The following is a 20,183-nucleotide window of genomic DNA, read 5'->3' as shown; positions in this document are numbered from 1 at the left end:
CCTAGGATTAATAATGATGCTGTAACTGCTGTCACCACTGCAGCTCAGTTAAAATATACATAAGCCCTGTTTAAATTAGCTGCAATCTTGCAAAAGTTGCTCACAATGATGGATAAACTCATAACTACTTAACTAATGCTGCTGGTGACCTTGAGTACTGATGCCACACTGACGTAGTAAGGCTGCTAAAATTTTCACTGAAGCTCGTGCTGTAATGTGGCATCTCCACCATGTCAACTGGGGATAACTGCACCGGCTAATGCATTTATTTAGCCACAAATGGCATGAAGTGATTTGTGGGTTACCAAGGGCTTAGACCTCATTTTTCGTCACTCAGGGAAGCTAATATAGAGGCTTTGGCAAACTAATATCACAGAACGGAAATATCACTGGAATAATTTTAAACATATTTTCATGGAACAGAAAGCATGGATAGATTTTCAAGAGACTTAGGTCCAGATTGCCAGTGTAATATATTCTTAACAGTTAGCCAAATCACAATGGAGGATATAAACCACATTTTACTAGGCACAGACATATTTAGACAAAATATTGTTGACATGGGGATTGTAGTGTTTGAATAAATGAGACTAAAACATGAAACACTTTCTATTTAACTAATGCTTCAGAAGAGGACAGAAGATTTTGCACCCCTTATGTCTCTTTTGCACCCCTCATTACTCTTCATTAGTTTTAGTCAGAATTTTAAGCTGTGCTCTGCGTTAGATGTCTAAGAGAAATCTAATGGTAAGTGTGTGTGGGAGGTGGCCAGGGGGAGGAAAGTTTGGGAATGCCTTGGGAGACAACATGTGTGTTATGCAAGCTCCCATGTCAATCACCATGTCAATCACCATGTCAGTCACCCACTCCCCACTCCCCTGTTCTAGAACGTTCCTTGGTTCCCTGTTCCCCATTGGTCCCTAGGTTGGAACCACTCCTACCTCCTTTCCCTATTGGTTCGTGCTGTGTCACCCCGCCCTAGCTCCTCCCCAAACCCCGCCTACCTCCCTGAGCTTATATACCCGGACCCCTGCCACTGTTGGGGCTTTTTTGCCTGTGCTCCTCTTCGGAGAAGGTTGTGTCCCTGCTGCTCTTCACTTTCTCCCTCAATAAACCTCTCTGGATTAAGCATGGAAGAAGCCCTCCTGCTCTTCATTCGGTGGTAAGGCATTTTTATATTACGACATCCGGGCTTGGGCGGAAGGTGGGCTGAGGGTGGTACCAGACGGCACCATGGAGGAGACACTCCTGGAGCTAGAGGTAGCCTGGCAGCACTGGCCCAAGGAGAAACAGCAACCCTGCAAGTGTGGAGGCTGACACTGTCATATGATTTGGATGGGGTAAAATGCCTAGCTGTTCTCTATGCTCTTTTTTGGCCAAAATTTGAAGTGTCAATGAGATCAACTGAGGGTACACAGCATAAGTGAACGTAAAATGTACCAATGAATTAGTCAGAATGCACAGACCAGAGAATTTTGCTAGTGCCTTTAGCTAAGAGCCTGTCAGAATTTTTTTATTCCAAATTTCTATTCCAGAGCCCTATTATGTAAAAGAAACTCTCTTGGGTAATTTATAAAATTTGATATAATTTTTTTGACAATGTACTTTCCATGAGTACAAAAAGAAGAGAGAAAATTTGAGGTCACTTTGGTGCATGTGCAAACTTAGTTTACTTCATTGTGTTTTTCATGACCAGCAGAAAACAGTGTGGATGAGACATGTCTAAAACTTAATGAAAAAGCTGCTTTGATTTGCTCTGGGACATTAGGGATCGAGCACATTTTGTCAGGTGAAGCCAAGGGATGAAAGTCAATATGACTCAGTTTTAGAAGAGTCATGGCTTTTCTGTCCTTCAATTTATCCATCTATAAAATGGAAATAATGGGGAATGGCAAAAATACTAGTTTGTGAAGATTTAAAGAGTGTTTAGATAATGGTGTGCAAAGTTTGTTGGATTGAAAATGGTAATGATTTCCATTATGGCAGAAGTACTACAGTTGTGGTGCTAGGCAAGGACTTTTTTGGCAGTTTACCAGCATTGTGCTCCCATAGGAGGCCTGAAGGGATCTTTTACAAAGTCAACCATAAACCAGCTCAGAGCACACTACTTAGTCCTGAGTTTATCTACCCATTTACTGGCGCCATCTTATCATTGACAAATTTCAAAACTGTTTCTAAAAATAGGGGTGGAGCCCATTAAGAAATCTCTCAGAAGCCTTGATACTTATGATGGGTGTCTCATCAGATGTGACTAATGCATCCTTCATTACAAAACTAGTGATGTCTAAAGGTCCTATGTCACTGGCCTCAGGCATTCAGCTTCCGAGGTTTTCTTTGGATTAGTATATTCAGACATACATCTTGTAAGCTGATAATGAAGCTGAATTAGTAGAAGAAAGTAACAAGTTTTTGGTGCACTTTTGTAAAGTGTTACTTTGGAAATAACTTTGCATTTATCTAGATTATGTAAGGCTGAAACAGGCCAGTCTCATGAATTGAAACAAAACATTTTAATAAGGTAACATTATGAATCAGCTGTCACCTTTTTCATGAGATGGATTGGCAGTAGAGAAAGCGGAGAATGAGTTGTATGTATGAGGCATGTTGCAGGGCAATTTCGTCAAATTATGCAGGACTTGAGACATGTAGACAGAGCCAACCATAAAAATAAGAGAAAAAATTCAGTTCTGAGCGTTGCAGGTAATATTCCCAAACTCTAATTAAATCTTTGTTCTCCCCTATCAGAATTTTTCATGGTGTTCCACTAAATGAGTCTCTGTGTAAGCCTTATTTTCCAACTTTCCTTGCTAATTAAGGAATTTTCCAACAAAGCCTGTTTTTATTTTTGCCAAACTGAATACAGGTTTTCTGGAGCATGCAGGCTAGAAGGCACTGCTCCTAGATGAGAAGGAAGCCAAAGTGTTGCACTGGCATTATGAGATTCAGGTAAAAAGTCATTATGTCAGTTGAGCAAAGGGTAGTGGTTACTCTCCAAAACAAACAACAAAATACTTTGGAAGGGACCAACTTGAGAACAGATGCTGTCTAAGGACTTTGAGGATTCTAGCTAAACTTCAGTGAAATGTATGTTACTTAAAAATGTGTTGACTTGTGAGAATGAGAGTGACTAATACATGGTGCTTAATGATGAGATTGTTCAATATTTACACCTAAATCTGACATTTACCAGACTATGCTAGAAAAATTATCTGTATGAACATCTCTGTGCTCTCAACAGAGAGGAGCGCAGAGTCTGTGGCCTTTTAAAAACTTTGTTCTTAAAAGGAAGAGTTTTCTATTGAGGAAAAAACAGAGCTTGTCAAAATGGTTGTGCTTTCTTTCTGTATTTCTCTGTTAGCTACACTTGACTCTGTAGCTCGATTGATGGAGGATTGGCAAATGTTTTAGAATACTTAAATAATTAATTTTCACCCTAACCTCACTCAGGTTAAGTTCCTATTTATCAGTCCCAGATTTTCAAACTTTATCAGTCCCCTGAAGGGCAAGAAATTGTCCCTGTCAGCTTCTTTCATGAATCCAGCCAGACCCTTTTCCTCTCACACCTTTCTGCTGTGTTCAGGTGGGGTTCTCCTTTGAAGTGTTTATTTTTGCACATTATTTTCAATTCTTTCAGGCCCTAAGGTTTGTGTATTGGATCAGTCCAAACTGAAACCCTTACATTATTGCTTCACTGTAGGAGTGTTTTATATCTCACTGTGCCACAAGAAAAATTTAAAACCCTAGCTCAGATTTAACTTTGCAGCATTATAGACATTCTACATAGATGAAGTTACTCAAATCCCCAAAGCACACTGTGAACTAAATTAGTGATTTGAAGTTCTCTCATTTAATGTTAAGTATCTTTACAATTTTGAAGGTACCAGCTGAATGCACTCTGTAATAGCTTTTGAGTCCTGTTTTTAATTTCTGCTTATTATGAACTTTTCACCACATTTTTATCAATTGCTCCTTTTCTTTAGCTCAGCCATATAATAGAGTAGTTGAAATAGTTCACTAGCATGTAACCACTTTGCATTAAATGATACTAATGATAACACTTCAGACTTATTAAGGAACCTTTTCTTTCCCTTCAAAGTCACAGGGCTGTACATATTAGATTCAAAGCCTGCTCCAAGTGGGCAATTGGGTCCTTAAGTTGCAGAACTTAATATGAATAACTTTACATACAATTTCTCAATGTAATTCCATTTAAATGATTGTGTAATTCAGTGTAACTACATAAAGATGACAATATAGCTGCTTTCCAATTACATAATAGTTACAGAGTAGTCAGTGCTATAGTTTAAAGTGTAATTGATTCTTAATTATTCCACTTTGGAAGAAAGGACACTGATTATAATTTCATTAGGGAGATGGAAATGACTCTGCAAAAGGAAAGAATCAGCCACATATATACATGCTTATTTTCTGTTTGCAAAGTACTGTTGATTTATCTGTTTTTCCAGGCCAGGGTTGTAGAATTGTTTTGAAGTTGCAGCACTATCCATATCACAAAAGGGGTTTCAGGGCTATTGCCTCATGTTTCTTTTTCTTTTATTTATTTTTTTAAATTTGATATGTGCTGATTTTCTATCCCAGAAGCAAACTGAAGAGAAAGAAGTATTGTTAGGCAAGTTATTTCAGGACAAGTAACAATGTGCAGTTACAATAAATAAGCAGCCAGAGTTAAATCTTATCATTACAAACTCACTTGTGGGGGATGGGGGTGGAAGAGCTGGCACAGAGGTGCCTTGGGAAAGTTCTGTTGTCTGAATCAAATTGAGTTGCCATAGTAACCTCCCATAATCCTTCCCTGTTATGCTAATACGCAGAAGAATGACACGTGTTGTACACACCCCTTTCTAGAACATTCTTGGTGTTTCGATCTCCCGTTGGTTGCTCTGTTGAAGCCACCCCTTCCTCATTCCCCACTGGACGGTTTTCAAACACCCCACCTTTGCTCCTCCTCCTGTGCCCTTTCCCATTGGATCGTTCATACTGTAACCCCTCCTACCCATGGTTGCTTATATACTCTGGACCCTCCTTCAACTGTCAGACTCTTTCGTTGGTGTCCTTATTGGTAGATGTCTCCCTGCCTTTTGGATCATGCCTGTTCTTCTTCCTTACAATAAATGCATTGGAATTATCCAGGACTGAGTCACCTCCTTCACCTTGGTGAACGGATATTATCCATCTAGGACTAGGCAGAAAGTGGGCTGAGGGGAAGCGCTATTGGGCAAGGGCACGCTCCTTGTCCATTTGGCGTCCTGCCAGCACCAGCCCAGGGTTTTCCCTCCACGGTGGACGGAGTGGGAACCGAATCCCCCGCCGCACTCACTCAGCAAGAAGAATTGGGGTATCCATACTGCAATTAATCAACCAATTGTGCGACCTTCTTGTGCTCCTCTCCCATGGGACCCTGCTCCCTTTGCCCTGAGGTCAGAGCACACAGAGTACCTGAGGGCATAGCTGCTGCAGGGTGTTGAAAATGGCTGGGCCACTGCATGAGTCAGGGCTCTTGCATTATTTGGCTTTTGATACAACTGGAGAGTCAAGCACAGCACACCTGTCCTTCCTGACAGTAGCTTCCTGCAAAAGGGCAGTTTTCCCATCATCTTCACATTGTGGGAGTTCTTCATCCCATTGGCCTGAGAAAAAGAGCCTTTTGCCTATAGGATACATTTATTCTCCATGGTGGAAGCTAGGTCAGTTCTGAGGATACATTCTACAATGCTTAGAATAGCATAAAATTTTTTTCTGTTATTCGTCTACGCTTATAGTGAAAATGTGGCTAGGCTAGGCCTTTTGATATGCATATATATATATATATATATATATAAAATCAATAGGATTATTCAGCTGTGGACATTGTTCAGATTACAGGATGTTTATTCAAATGGAAAATTTAATTCTTCTGTGCAGTCAGGTTTCTGTCTTTCTCTTACTTCCACAACAGAAAATAATTCTAAAGGCCACCAGTACAAGGTTAACAAAAGAGAGTTATCAGATTAAACACTCCTCTATGGAAATGAAATGCATTTAAACAATAAGTGAACATTCTCAAGGAGAAGTGGCCTTCATGGATGGTTGCCTAGTGATGAGATCATCCAGTGCAGGTCTGACTGATTGGCAGCTCAAATCTGGAAGGCTGTAAAAAGTCAGGGCTTTTTTCCAGTTCGGGACAGGGAGCTGCATAGGGAATGTTTCACTAGCTCAAAGTGTAAGAAACTTTCTGAGAGGTATGGGAATCCATTCCATCTACATACAGAACCTCCTGTAAGAACTCCCTAAAGCTGGCTGGGGCAGTAGTGGAGGGAGCCACTATGCCTAGAACTCTTTGTCTTCATTTTTCTAGCCTTGCCATTTACATAAGTTTGGAGATTCCATGCAAAATTTGTTTCAGGCTGTAGTTAACCCCTCAATGAAATTTTTTGTAGAAATCATGCTTCTGCTGCTTAAACACATTACTTACAATCGTTTGCTCACACACAAACACATATGCATGAGAAAGACAGCAAGATTAAGTAGGAGGAAGAGGTCTGAAGTGATTTTTACTGCGGTGGGAAAAGGCAGGTTTTGGTGTTGGAGGACTTGTAGATGAAAGTGACTCTGTAATTAAGGTCGCATTGTGTTTGCATATACATTGTGACCCAAATAGGAGAAGCAGAAACCCCCAAATAACCAAGTGAGCTGTGTTCAGAGAAATGTGTGTGTTTTTCAGAGGATGAGAATTTGGCTATTGTCCCAGCCCATAAATAACCTGGAAGGTCTTCTGCATCCACTGACCCTACTGGTTGCTGCTCTGTTTATAATAACAGGAGTGAAAATGCTTCTGTTTTCATTTGAAGGCGTGTCAAAGTCAAACACAAAGAAGCTAAATGACCTGTGAAATATTACATGACATTTTATTTTGGATTTAACAAAATGTCTTAGATTGAACACAGGTAAAATTTCTTTTCCTTTTCTTTTGAAAAAAACCTGATTTTACCCCTGTATATCTAAGCATACTTTTCATTGTAGGGTCTACATCTATATTTTGATGATCTAGAAATTACATTTATAGTGATGTATTCAGCTTTCTGGCATCACAGAATTGTTTGGCTTGGAAGGGACTTTCATAGATCTTCTATGGGCTCATAGATCTTCTGACATGGGCTGTCTTCACAAGAGAGGTGTTCTGCTCTCTGATCATCGTCACAATCCTCTTCTGAACCCACTCTAACAAGTCCATTTCCTTCTTAGGCTCCTGAGCCCCAGAGCTCAGTACATCACTCCAGGTGGTGTACTAAGAATCTTTGGTAAAATACTTCAAGAACAAAGGTGCATCAACCTTGTTTTGGAATTATAGGTATTATGTGTTCCTGTGGAAGACCAGTCTGTAAAAACTGGCATTGACCCTGAATTCCAGTTAGAGAAATGCAGGCGGATTAACCAATTTCACTGATGCCTTTTTAGCTCATATCTCTTTTCTTTCTATTCTTTGATACCTTAGCACCTTATAAATTACTACTGCTGGTAGTAGACCAAAAAGCTTTCACCTATTCAAAGCATAGCTGTACTTTTTTTGCATGTAAAAAAAATCACAGAATGAAGCAAAACCAACTTGCACAATGTCCATCAAATTGTTTTGCTTGTACAAAAACTTTATTAATTGTACTGACAGATCAAAAAAAAAAAGCCAACAAAAATCAAACAACAAAATGAAAACCAAAGATGGGGGGAAATGGCTCCACTTACGTAATTGAGACATAGAAATCTGATGCCTTGTCACATGAGATATGACTTTGTTTGCCCATGCAAAAGCTGGTGGAGTTGTCACCTCTGAGTATCCAATGACATTTCTGCTCAGTTCCTTACAGAACCAGGCTACAGTGCTAAACTTGCTCTCACCCACAGTGACTTAACTTGTCCTCTTTCCTGTCCCAGTTCAGTCTGCAGATAACTGTTGTTGTCCTCTCATTATGTCAGCTTGTCTCCTGCCTCTTTTATCATGTTTTTGATTCTTGATGATGCTTGCTTCAAGATATCCTGAACCACTTCCAGACCTGATCTGGTCTGGCAGATAAGTGGTGATGGTATTAAGTAGAGTGCCTGATGTGTGGTTGCTGATAACCCACGCTTATTGCTGTTTGTTCACCGGCATGTGTGAGGCTGGCAGTTTTCCATGCAGCAGGCCAATCAGGCTGTCTCACCACAGAAAGTTGGTGGTCACTCACCAGTGGCAAGTCATGCCAATAAGCAGCTCTCAAAAGAGGGGTGGCCCTCTAGAGAGAAATAAGCCAAGGCTGTCATGTGACACAGAATGTCCATGGATACGACAAGAGTGTTGCGATTCTTCTTTATCATTCCTGTTGCATTAGAATCAGATCTGGAGAAAAAGGCTTTGGCTATCCTGAGCTATAAAGTGCTATGACTTTGAGGGCCAGTACATTTCTAAGTTGTCTAAACATAGAATACAAGGGAAATAGTTTTCTGTAGTTTCAAATTTCTTATTTAAATTTTCTGGCAGTATAGCTAAGCCAGCTGTTGGACAGCAGTGTGCTGAGTTAGGCTTTTTGCCACATACTGCCTGATATCCCTGAGTGGCAGAGAGTACCACGTAAGGCAGAAAATGGGCTTAGAGCAACTCAGAGATGGGACTATCCCTGGACAAGTATCAAACCCACCATTAGTGCAGTAGAACTAACTGTGGCTGGTTTTGTTGGCAAAATCAGCATTGGATAAGAACTGTGATGGGTCTCCTGCCTGTATTACTGGTATCACCCCAAGGGCAGTGCTCCCATGTTATACCTGTGCTGTGAGGACAGGCAGAGAAGGGGTTCTGCTTCTTGTTCTGTCATGTTAACATGTAAGCTGTCAGTTGTCAGATAAATTGAAGTCCTTTCATGAATGTCCTTTCATCCCAGAAACCTTGAAAGGGTATAAACAGTATAAAATCTTGTTTTGTATCAGAAGAGTCATTCTTTTTCAAGCGCGCATGTTCCAGAGCAGTCCTTTCATTTGGGAGTGGTATGTTTGTTTTTGGGTAGGTGCCCAGACTACTTAAAATAATTTAATCCTTTATTTGCATCTTTATGCAATTTATTGCTTATCAAAACATTTTTTTTTCATTCAGATAGAAACAGAGCATAACAATCTAAACCTAAAATGAAGGAAGTTATACTTGGTAACTGTAATTTTATTTTCTGGTTTAAACATTTATGAATCACACATAATAATTTATCCAGGACATAATCACTACAGTGCAGATATGTGCCGCAACCTTTCAGATTCAACAATTTTTTACAGCTGCTTTGCCCTCATGATCACATATGTCAGTGCTGGTCTACTCCATACACTGTACCAAATGAGCACATAGACAAACAAACTGATATTTCAATATAAAAATGCAGGAGTGTATTTACTTGAAAACTGTTCATTTATTTCAGGCCTGTGGGTTTTTTTCGAAAAGCAACCCTGCTAAAATACCTTCTGTAGTGGGGAACTTGTGTACACTAAAGGAGTAATGAGCTTTTCTTGCTCACTTTGCTGCTGCAGAACTCCTGTTCCCACCTGCTGGCAGCTCAAAGCCCCCTGCCAAAGCCCGTGCATGCAATGTGCACATGGTGCTACGTTACCTGTGTGTCAGCTGCAGCATACGGTGCAGGCCAGCCAGCAAGTGGTTTTAAGCATTTTTACATTCAGCCCTTCAGCAGGTGAGGCTGGAAGGGTTTTGTGAGCTCTCAGAACAGGCAGAGATGGGTCTCACTGCAAGGCAGATCTCCCGGGCACAGAGAGAGGAAGCCACTGGGGACCGGCCAGCGGTCTGAGAACCCAAGCAGTTCATAGCTCGTTGTGCAGCTGGGGAAAGGGTGAGCACAAAAGGAGCACTGTGCAATGGAAACAGTTTTAAATTTTAGGATTATGTTTGTTTCCTTAGTCATTGTTGTGTTTAACTCCAGCTGGCAACTAAGTGCCACTTACCATCTGCTTGCTCACTTTCCCCTCACTGCTAGGGAGAAGAATTGGAAAGGAATGGAGACAGTAAGGACCGTTCAGAACAAAATCTTGGAGATATACTGCTTTTTGCTCTGTTCTGTTGTGGATGCTTTTTCTTTTCCTCTTTTAAGCACATTTTAGCAGGAGAAATTCAAGCATGGCAGAATGTCTGCAAGAGCAAGTAGTGTAGCGGGTGCTGTAACTTCTGATGGTATTTGTGTAAGTTTAAAAAATTCAGCTGTAGCATACTGTACATATCAGTAAGATAAGCAGGGACTTTACTTCACCATCACAAGCTGCCAATTCTGCCTGTCATATAATTCACAGTTTTTATGTGCTTTATCTCAATTAGGTTCCATTTCTAGAGCACATTGCTCTGCTGCATATTACTGCTCTCTAATGAAGAGATAGCTACATGGCATTTCCTTCTGATTCCAGCAAACACACAATAAGCAGAAGTCAAACATTCCCTTGACAAATTGTGTGAGTATGGCTCTCATTTCTATCCAGAAAAGACTCTGTTAAGCTAGGAGGAGAGAATGTCTAGGTTACTGTACATCTCAGTTCTGCAACTGTTAGTTGTCTGCTTTGCTGGTGGAATTATTTCAAATTCCAAAGGAATAGAGGAGCTCTTCTAGAACCCAGAAAATACCAGGAGGTATATGGATGGCACCTGACAGAACAGCTCATCCCAGGACCTATGAAGAGCCAGAAAGTGGTTCCTGTAGGTAGTGCAGCCACTGTCCAGGGCAAGAGGGTGAGGGGAATGGTGATCTGATGGCAATGCACACTCTGGCACTGGACATGGAGTTCAGGTTTGGTTGGAAGAAAGGTGACAGCATTAGAAACAAAATTTCTAATAAACTTTTCCTTTTGCTGTTCTCCATTTCCAGGTCCTGATTCAAGTCTGTATTGTTTTCCTTCACTATTCCAATGATGCTGAATGCTGACGAGCTAATACTTGGCTTAACACCAGCAAGTAATTTCCTGGTAATTAATTTGTTTTCTGTATACCTGACCTGAATTTCTTTCAGGTAATTTGCAGGTTGGGTAACCCATCAGAATCAAACAATTTTAGGGGGTACCCAGGAGTACAATGAGTAATGGTTATTTTGAGTCTCTCTTCCCTCAGACTTTCTCGCTCTCTCTCAGCATTAGGGTTTCATTGCTATTATAGCACTTTGCATATAATTACCAACAGCTTTAGGTTATAATTATATTGTCATTTAGTACATTTGCAATGGGGAAAGAGTGAACAAAGCAGTGAATTAAATATGCAATGACTGTTGATGTTTTGTGCCTTTTGCTTTCTTAACAACTTCATTAATATTTTGCAATGTTTATGAGGAGCTACCTGGAAAAACAGCCAATGCATGTGTTTAAATGTGTCACAACTCTAGGAACTAAAAGGAAAAAATAAACGGGATGAGCAGATACCCTTTAGAATTTAGAGTTTTTAATATGGACTTCAAAAATTACTGCAATCATTTGCATATTTATTGCACATGACATTTTCAAAAGCCAGCAGCAATGGGCTAATGCTGCAGTAAGTGGTAGAACTCCTGTTGACCTGAGTAAGAGCAGATGTAAATAGGTGCCGTTCACTCAAGAAAATATCATGAGATGGCCACTGTTTGGAAAACAGTTCAAAAGTTAAAGCCCATCGAGTCTCTGCCTTTGTCCTTGATACAAAAGCCAAACACACTCTCTGTTCAGTATTTTCTCTGCAGGTGACCTACATGAAATATAGTTGAACAAGTACATTTTGCCACCATGTACATGGGACAATCTTATGGCCGTCTCTAAGAATGGCCCCAGTTTACAAACAAACATGAGGCCAAACATCATATATGCTGGAAAATATTGCATAATTGCACATGTCTGTAGACCTAAAAGTGCACTCAGTTGTATGTGGATTTGTTTTGTTAATTAATCATGCCACAGTTCCAGGCTTAGCTGTCTCCATCTCTCTGTACTCTAGCTAAAGAATACTGGCAGCAAGATATTATTGAATATATGAGATAGGATTGTAAGACATAAAATATACCAGAGCCATTGAAATCATCTGCTATAAATTCTCAGTGCCATATAAGCTTGGTTAAAACACACTTTTCCTGACTAAATTAATTGAGCTTGTAGTTATCAATAAAGATGATAAGTATTTAGTAAAATAACTGGTGCTTGTGACATTTCAAGTCAGTATGAGAGATTAGAATTTGACAGTGTGGATGAAGATGTTTCTAAAGATGGATCTTTCTAGTGATTTAATTTCTAGATAGCATCTCTGTGTAGTACAAACAAGGATTTTGCAAGTGAAATACGCATGTTGATTTGTGAGCAAAAGACAAAGTAGATAAATTCACAAAGTAGAATTTATTTCATTTAGAGGATTTGCTTAGTTTAGAATTTATTTAGTTTAGAAACAAGTAAATCAAGATTAATTAGTGATAGAGGGTATCTACAGTTTTTTAGTATCTACACATATTTGGGAATAAATGTTTTACAGTGTAACCCCTCATACCTTCACCTAGTGCAAGAGAAGGTGTGAAGGTAACAGCAGCCAAATAAATGGAAACACTGGTTGATGTTTCTTAAATATTATAATATTGACTTTCTTCTCAAATATTTCACATAAATACAAGAATATTAAAAGGAAACTGCATCATATCTTTTGTCTTTTCCTGGCCAGCTAGAGAAACTAGGAGTTGAGATCAGTATTGCTAAGTAGGAATCATAGTATTTTGTTCTATGTAGAAGTCATAATACTCTCTTGGCAAAAAGATGATTTCCATCCAAAAAGATGGAATAAGACGATCTTTGAATTGGAAAGCCAAGCTGTCCACCATCAGAAAATGCCACAATTAAGTTCATAAGCATGTGCTTCAAAATCCTTCCACCAAGCCGTTAACTGCCTAGGCTTTCTCAGTGCAAAAAGGCACAGGGATTTTTTTTTAAAAGAAGAAAGCATTTGCTCCCATTTCTGAGAACTGCTGAAACAGTAAAAACCAGGGAAGTGTCCTGCAAATTATAGGTCAGGTCAGTGAATTGAAATGTGTCAAAATTCGATGTGCAAATGAAATACTGTAGTAAGAGAATCTCCCTCATTTTTTCATGTTTAGTTGTCTTAAAGGATCTGGCCCAGGGACTTCAGCCTAAATGACAACTTAAATGTCTAACATTGTATCGCCATCAGGAAGATTACTTGTCCCTGAGGTGGCAAACATCCTTCACAAGCCCTGGCAAATGCCAGACTCCTAAGTGCTGGACCTGATGCCATAACCCTAGCAGCATCTCCAGTGCTGAGGTTGCTTTGTGAATCTTTTCTGGGAAACTTGAGGAAGTAAGATTTTCTGATTGACTGGAGTCCCTGTGAAGATAATGATAACAAGCCTCCAGGTAATGTATTGCTTAGAATAATATCAGAGTGTGATGGTCTGCAATTCAAAACTTTCTACCCAAATTTGAAAGCTGGCTCTAGGTATGAGTCTGAATACAGAATGAGCACCCGGAGCAAGGCTGAAAAATGCTTCTCTTGACAATCTAGTTATAAATTGTTCACACTTTTTCCTCTTTCTGGATCAATGAATACATAGTACTTTAATGTGATAAAAATTATTCTAAGCTTTAAGATCACTGTTATTAATTAATCAAAGCTTTGTTGACTTGGATTTTTTTTTTAATAGAAAGGGGAATGAACCCAATGTTTTTGAGCTATGTTCTTCTCATGAACAGAGATTAGGCAAGTCATTATCTTATGACCACTCTTTACCAGCTAAAAGACAAATTATATGAGTTTTCATTTTTCAAATTTTATGTATAAGCCACAAAATTCATTGAGAGCAGCAATATTCTGCCAGCATGGTCCCTTAGTAAACAAGCTTTCAGAAAAACTGTGATAAATAAAGTATCTGATAGATAAATGAATGCCATGAAAGCTAATGCTCTGCTTAATGGATGCACAACTTCACCAGCATCCATTAATTTGTGTATGAATAACCTGTAAGTGTAGGTGGTCCTTGAGAGAATTACACTTCAGCTAAGCATGACATGAAGAGCACACAATGAAACAGCCTCCTTGAGGATGCCATAATGGTGAACAACAGGACAGATAATCATGAAGGATTATCTTACTGGCTCATAAATCCAGATCAATTCTGACAAGATTCAGCTCTGGGGATGACAAGCCTCCTCTTTCTCTCGTGATGTTGACTCAAAGATGCCAGGCTAATGATCGTACTCCATTAAGGTTTTTCTGGTGTCATCATTTAATGGTGTGTTGTTTGAATGTTTATGTTCATCTTCTTTCAACTTACAAGATGACTTTTCAGGCCTTGGTACATCTGACAAAAGCACTTCTGCAAACTCTTTTCCCAGTGAGAAATCTGAATTTATGAACTTAATATTGTTTCTGGCAATTTTCTACCTAGTCAATAAACAGTCATTCCATTCTCTTCAGAGGCAAAAGCTGTGTGTTTAGCTAAGAATAATTAAAATACAATAAGAAATCAAAATAGAACCCCACTCCCCAGTGTTACTGATGTTCCAGAAAGATGGTTAATATGCTTGTTAATTTATCTAACTGGTTACTTTTTATATTGATAGGGCTCAGAGTAAGACCTCTGAGAGTTATTTTTCTTGTGCTTTCTTCTTGATGGATTTTTAACAGAAGTTTTGTCTAATGATCAGATCATTGTAAAAAGTTTCAGAAGGGATTTTCAGAGTTTCTCATGTATAAAATCTATATATCTGATTATTCCATGTCCTCTTGTCCATGCATATTGCATCTTTTTTAAAGAGAGAATGTTATCAAACATAATATTAAAGGTAGAGGAACCCTGCCATGTCACTTGTTAGTAATGACTTTACAGATCATTCCTACCTTATTAATTTGGCTAGATAGAATGCATTTTATCACTTATTCTGTGCTGCCCTTCATTTCCTCACCAGTGAATTTCATTTGTCCTTGTGCTGCCAAGTTGCCTGCCTTTGACAGGCCTTTCAGCAGTACCTCCCTGACATCCCTCTTTTGCCTAATCAAAGCAACTTGAATATGTATATATTGTAGTTTATAATAGATACTAATCTGCTGATCAACAAGTTACCAGCAGTAAGGTTTTCTGTAGTCTTTTTTTCTTCTGAACTGGCTTGAGGTGTGGAACTGCGTATGTAGATAAATAATGTCTAACCAGTGTTAGGCAGATACTGTATTGCTGCCTCCTATAAGTCAATGGATATCTGTGACTGATCCAGTGGGTAAAAGCTTTGCTAATGTAGCTAAGTGCCTACTTTCTAGAAACAAATCAATATGACATTGCAGACCTATTTTTTTCCCCTCAGTGTTACCTGCCTCCTCTCTTTACCTTGCCTGATTCTATTATTTCTATATTAATACAAGGTCTCGGGAGTGCAACTGAGTTATAAATGAGTCCTAATGTCCTGTGTTTAAAAAAAATCATATGAATCACAGAATTATATGAACATGTGGTCAAGAATTAAACCCTGAATGATTGTGCAGGTTTGGTTAAGGTGTGTTGAATTTTCTTCATAGTAGCTAATATGGGTTATGTTTTGGAGCTGTAAACAATGCTGGGTACAGAGATGTTTTTGTTATTGTTGAGTAAAGCCTTTTTGGCTCCTCAGCCCACCTCACCCCACCACTGAGCAGGCTGGGGGTGCACAAGTTGAGAGGGGACACAGCAAGGACAGCTGGCCCCGACTGAACAAAGGGAAATCCCAGACCATATAGCATCATGCTTGGGATATAAAAAATCGGGGAAGAGGAAGGAAAGGAGCAAAGTTCAGGGTGATGTTTGTCTTCCCAAGTCACCCTTAGGGGTGATGGAACTCAAGTTGGATGTGGATGACTGAACACCTGCCTGCCCATGGAAAGTGTTGAATGAATTCCCTATTTTGCTTTTCTTGCACATGCAGCTTGTGCTTTACCTGTAAAACTGTCCATCTTAATCCCTTAGTTTTTCAGTTTTTACTTTTCTGATCCTCTCCCCCATTCCAGCGTGAGGGGACTGAGTGAGCCCCTGTGTGGGGCTTAGTTGCTGCCAGAGGTTAAACCACGACAATGATCTTACTGGCAGCTGTGTACTTTCATTTTACTTATTTACACACTATTAAAAATAATGCTGAAAAGAATATTAGAAAAGAGATATTTTTCTGTTGTCATTATAAAATGTAACAAGACAGGCTATGAATTTTTAAATCTTTATTAATTATGTAAACAGTAGTTTCTTCTTCAATGTAAGAACTGGTTGAAACTGGCCAGTGAATTAGTAAAGTGGGGATTTGGCCCTGTACTTCTACTGCTACTAAGGCTCTGTAGTGTAAAGAAGCACATGCAAGTTGATTCCAGTAAAACTTTTTTGTCTACCCAAGTGAAAATTTTGATCAAAAAATCCCTTGCTTATTCATCCACTAACTGTATTATTTCAGTTTTCCTTTTTTTCCTGTATGTCAATTTTCTGGAAAGGAAAACAGCCTGCCAAGCTGAGACCCTTTGTGAAAAGTCTTGGACAAGTGTGGCTTGAAAACCTTGCTAAAGGTTCCTGTTCTGGGAACAGGAAATCCTGAACAAAATCCTGTCCTGAGATTTTGACAAATTGACAGCTAAATGAGGGCACATTGCTTCCCCTGGCCATTCATCACTTAGTTTTGCCTACAGGAAGATGAAATGAGGTAAGGAGGAGTCTAGAAAGCTTAGCATTACAGCACAACTCCTTTTCTTTTGCATTTGCATGCAAATTGATCTAGAAATCCATCAGCTGATTCTGTTAATGAGGTCAAGAAAAACATGCAGAGTTAATCAAACCCAGATATAGTTTTTATTGGTTACCTGTCTCCAGGGATGGAAACTCAGGGCCACAATTTTTCTTCTGTGCTTTGCAAAAACACCTTGCCATAAGTGCTACTGGAATTTAATTCCATTGAAGAGCCGCCTTTCTTTTCCCTTTTGCACAAAAGTTACCCATGCATGTCAGTCTTGTCAGTTTAATTGAACTTATAGGCATGAGTGGCATGTGGTGGAATTTAATCTGTCAGTATAACAATAATAAATTATTGCAGTAGGCTTGATAAAGAAACCTGGGACTTTGCAGAGAATAGTAAGGAATTGGGGGTTGGAAAGAAGTTTCATACAGCTTTGCCTGACAGTCAGCTTCTCTGTTTTATCCATTTCTTGTCATTTTTCTGTATGTTGTAGCCTAATTATTTTCGACACTATGCCCGTCATATTCTGCATTACAGCTATTAGTCAAATAGTTCAATCTTTTCCAGTCTGCCTTTGAGAAAGGATAATGTTTATAGTTGCTTTTATAGCCCCTCTTATATTTCAACCATATTTCTTGTACTTTGAAGTGAATTGTAGAAATAAGATTTATCTAGTTGAATTCATGAAGCATATTAGGGAGGAACTTAATTTTAGTTTTGAATCTGAATGATTAAATGACATTGATAGTTGTGACCATGTGGCCTGAATAAAAAAAAAAATCACAGGAAATTCTTGGGTTCATAAGTATTCTAAATAATTTCCTACTGTAGTGCATGGATTTGTGAGAAGTGTGTCTGGAGAGGCCTCCCAGCTTTGAGTTATAGCCACAGGAAAATACTAGGGTGCTCATTTAAGCCCTTGTGTAACTGAAATCGGTACCAAGAGTTTATGAGAGGTGTGATGGAATTACACAGTGAAAGGCCACGCAATTGAGCAGATAATGCCTGATGTTTTGGAGAAAAAAGAGTTGGAGTACCTGGAAAAAAATGACACTGTTTAATAACTGCTGGCTACTGATGTAGCTTTCTATTTTGAGGGCTGAGAACCCTGTCTTGGCCCCAAATTGTGATCATAGGACATGGTAACTATATTTTTCAAAAGTGTTTATACCTCTTCTGAAAATGGAGTGTCAATAATATTCTAAAACTTACTAGTTCTAAATAACAAAAATTGAAAGGCATGTGGATTTAATTAGCAACTGTCAGAATATTTAGAGGCCTAAAGAGAGGTTTCCACACATATGTAGAAATATCCAGAGCTCTTAAATACCTCTTTGCTTCATGCCAGGTGTGGGGTGAAACAGCATTCTGAGAAGTCTGGCTTTGTCTGCTGTGTCTGTCCAGGGAAAATCTATTCCACAGGAAGAAGTCCCTGAGAAAATCCCAGCGTCCACACTCATTGCACTTTTCCAGTGGATGGGATGATGATCCTGGATTCTACCTCAACAGTTTTATGCATTTTCTGTTGTATAAACAGAGGTATGAAATGGACTCAGCCTCAGCAGAAACCAGACTAACAGCTTGTCCCTCTCCAAGGTGAATAGTCTTACTGCTTGACTGCTATGTCATGCTTCTTGGTTGCTGTCATTAATTCCGTTCAGGAGGATTATTTAGATATTTCAGGGAATAAATGACTTCACAAAGGACTTCTCAAACTCTAGAGGTATTACCAAGAATGCACAGGGACACCAGTTTGAGTAAGTGAGCTGCTGAGATTACCTTGAGTTAATAGGCAAGTGGAGGTCTTGGACACTAGCAAAACATGAAGAATGAGAGATTAGTGGGATTATATAGATTAAAGTAACAATCAAAATAGACATTGGTCAGGGAGGGCTGCTTCTCTGCTGAGGAGATCAACAGTGCAGTAGGCAAGGCACAAACTCAAAGTTCTCAGGAAGTCATTTTCTCTGCATGCATGTGTAAGAAAGGCACAACCATAGCAGTATTTGCTCTGCCAGAATGTGCAAACTTTGTATTTTCAGATTTAGGAAAAGGTCCAAACCCAAAATGACGCTTTGAACAAGTGTGACAGTAACAGGCATTGCACTAGTTTTTACTCTGATGGAAGGAATAAATGTAAATCTTGAAAGGCAGAGCAGTATTTCTGTTTTAGCCACACTGAGCCCAAGCTAACAGCTGCACCACTGCCAGAGATGTCAAAGAGACTGACTTTGATTCTAGTTTAGATGAAGAGAGGAAATTCTGGAACAGCAAAATAGATCCATGAATTGTCAGAAAAGAGAAGGTATTTAAATATGTGCTTCACAAGAAGAAATTGTTGTTTTTAAGACCTGTGCCTGTCATATTTATTAAAAAGATTTTGAAAAAGCTGTATTTTTAACCTAGATTAGGTAATGAAATATTATTTAAGGTTTCTGTAGATATTAGAAAAAGAATAATAAAGGCTGTGTTTTCCTCTCACAGAGTTGTAAACCAAAAATAGTTCCTCTTTTTATCACTAACCATGGTGCCAATTTGTTTTAAGTACAAAACAATCAGCCTCTCAGAATCCTAACAGGTATATATTTGAGTGCTGCACATGCAAAGGTAAGGGTTTGGTTTCATATTTCATAATAGAAACTAAAGCCTTTGATAATGAGATAAGTGGTCCAAATGGGGGTTGCAAGTAATCATGTCTAACTAATTATCTACTGTAAAATCAAAAAACACAAGGGGAACAGACACCTGCATAATGCAAGTCTTTGGAACAGATGTGCCCTTATTAATAGACATGACTTGCCTATTAAAACTCTGTGGTGACAAAGAGTGTTTTTTCCACTTTATGAAGGATACCCTGCCTAACCTTTGGTATCTATGCAATTATAAACACAAAAACCTGCAGAAGTAGTGTGGCTTTCCACTCTTCCTCATTATGCTGCAACATGATCTCTTAGCCCCACCAAGGTTTTAGAGGTGCTGTACTTCCTACCCAACTGTCTTGGGTTGATTTTGAGGACTATATATTGTCTGAGGACATGAAAAGCCATAGCATTCAATGGAAATGTTTTGCCAGTAAAGAAATTCAGAAATTCAAAGTCCATTGCAAACATCTGACAGATGTATTGTGTGGATGATTATGGATGTAACATACAATGTAGTGTGTGAGAATTTTCTTCAAGATACCAAATAACAGTTGCAGGACTGTATGATAATAAAAAAATGAAGTGATCTACTTAGAAATATACTACAGGGAGCAGAAAACTCATAAATTTATTCATTAGGACAATATTTTAGATGTTAATAACTGTCTTCCGGCCCTAACAGATTTCACTGGAGAACGGCTTGAATTTCATTCTCTGTAGGTGCAGGTATACACATAACCTGATACATGTGGCTTATCCAATAGATTTCAATGATATTATTTACATGCTTAAGATTTATTGCAGGAATATGCATTTACAAAATAGAGGACTTAATTATTAGAGATA

The 20,183-nt window shown here is 38.9% G+C and overlaps 1 long non-coding RNA gene across 1 annotated transcript in view; it reads left to right on the top strand.

Moving 5' to 3' along the window:
- The first annotated feature begins 1,032 nt into the window (after nucleotides 1-1,032).
- LOC119700657 overlaps nucleotides 1,033-20,183 on the top strand; it is a 61,969-nt gene continuing 42,818 nt past the window's right edge. The window contains exons 1-2 of the long non-coding RNA XR_005256857.1: nucleotides 1,033-1,162; nucleotides 10,872-10,968. This is a non-coding gene — a long non-coding RNA (uncharacterized LOC119700657). The remainder of the gene's footprint in view (nucleotides 1,163-10,871; nucleotides 10,969-20,183) is intronic.

This window comes from Motacilla alba, chromosome 4 (assembly GCF_015832195.1).
Source record: "Motacilla alba alba isolate MOTALB_02 chromosome 4, Motacilla_alba_V1.0_pri, whole genome shotgun sequence".
Taxonomy (NCBI): Eukaryota; Metazoa; Chordata; class Aves; order Passeriformes; family Motacillidae; genus Motacilla; species Motacilla alba.
This window is presented reverse-complemented; position numbering and strand designations above follow the sequence as displayed.